Genomic DNA, 1,409 nt, shown 5'->3' on the forward strand with positions numbered 1-1,409 from the left:
AAGTGTGCCTGTATTGCTATGAACTTTCCTCTTAGGACTGCTTTTACAGTGTCCCACAGGTTTTGGGTTGTTGTGTTTTCATTTTCATTCGTTTCTATGCAAATTTTGATTTCTTTTTTGATTTCTTCTGTGATTTGTTGGTTATTCAGCAGCGTGTTGTTCAGCCTCCATATGTTGGAATTCTTAGTAGTTTTTCTCCTGTAATGGAGATCTAATCTTACTGCATTGTGGTCAGAAAAGATGGTTGGAATGATTTCTAGTTTTTTGAATTTACCAAGGCTAGCTTTATGGCCCAGGATGTGATCTATCCTGGAGAAGGTTCCATGTGCGCTTGAGAAAAAGGTGAAATTCATTGTTTTGGGATGAAATGTCCTATAGATATCAATTAGATCTAACTGGTCTATTGTATCATTTAAAGTTTGTGTTTCCTTGTTAATTTTCTGTTTAGTTGATCTATCCATAGGTGTGAGTGGGGTATTCAAGTCTCCCACTATTATTGTGTTATTGTTAATTTCTCCTTTCATACTTGTTAGCATTTGTCTTACATACTGCGGTGATCCCATGTTGGGAGCATATATATTTATAATTGTTATATCTTCTTCTTGGATTGATCCTTTGATCATTATGTAGTGACCTTCTTTGTCTCTTTTCACAGCCTTTGTTTTAAAATCTATTTTATCTGATATGAGTATTGCTACTCCTGCTTTCTTTTGGTCCCTATTTGCATGGAAAATCTTTTTCCAGCCCTTCACTTTCAGTCTGTATATGTCTCCTGTTTTGAGGTGGGTCTCTTGTAGACATCATATGTAGGGGTCTTGTTTTTGTATCCATTCAGCCAGTCTTTGTCTTTTGGTTGGGGCATTCAACCCATTTACGTTTAAGGTAATTACTGATAAGTATGATCCCGTTGCCATTTACTTTATTGTTTTGGGTTCGAATTTATACACCGTTTTGGTGTTTCCTGTCTAGAGAATATCCTTTAGTATTTGTTGGAGAGCTCCTTTGGTGGTGCAGAATTCTCTCAGCTTTTGCTTGTCTGAAAAGCTTGTGATTTCTCCTTCATACTTGAATGAAATCCTTGCTGGGTACAATAATCTGGGCTGTCGGTTATTTTCTTTCATCATTTAAGTATGTCTTGCCATTCCCTCCTGGCTTGAAGAGTTTCTGTTGAAAGATCAGCTGTTATCCTTATGGGAATTCCCTTGTGTGTTATTTGTTGTTTTTCCCTTGCTGCTTTTAATATTTGTTCTTTGTGTTTGATCTTTGTTAATTTGATTAATATGTGTCTTGGGGTGTTTTGCCTTGGGTTTATCCTGTTTGGGACTCTCTGGGCTTCTTGGACTTGGGTGATTATTTCCTTCCCCATTTTAGGGAAGTTTTCAACTTATTATCTCCTCAAGTATTTTCTC

Source organism: Bison bison, unplaced genomic scaffold, assembly GCF_000754665.1.
Source record: "Bison bison bison isolate TAMUID 2011002044 unplaced genomic scaffold, Bison_UMD1.0 scf7180017864525, whole genome shotgun sequence".
NCBI lineage: Eukaryota > Metazoa > Chordata > Mammalia > Artiodactyla > Bovidae > Bison > Bison bison.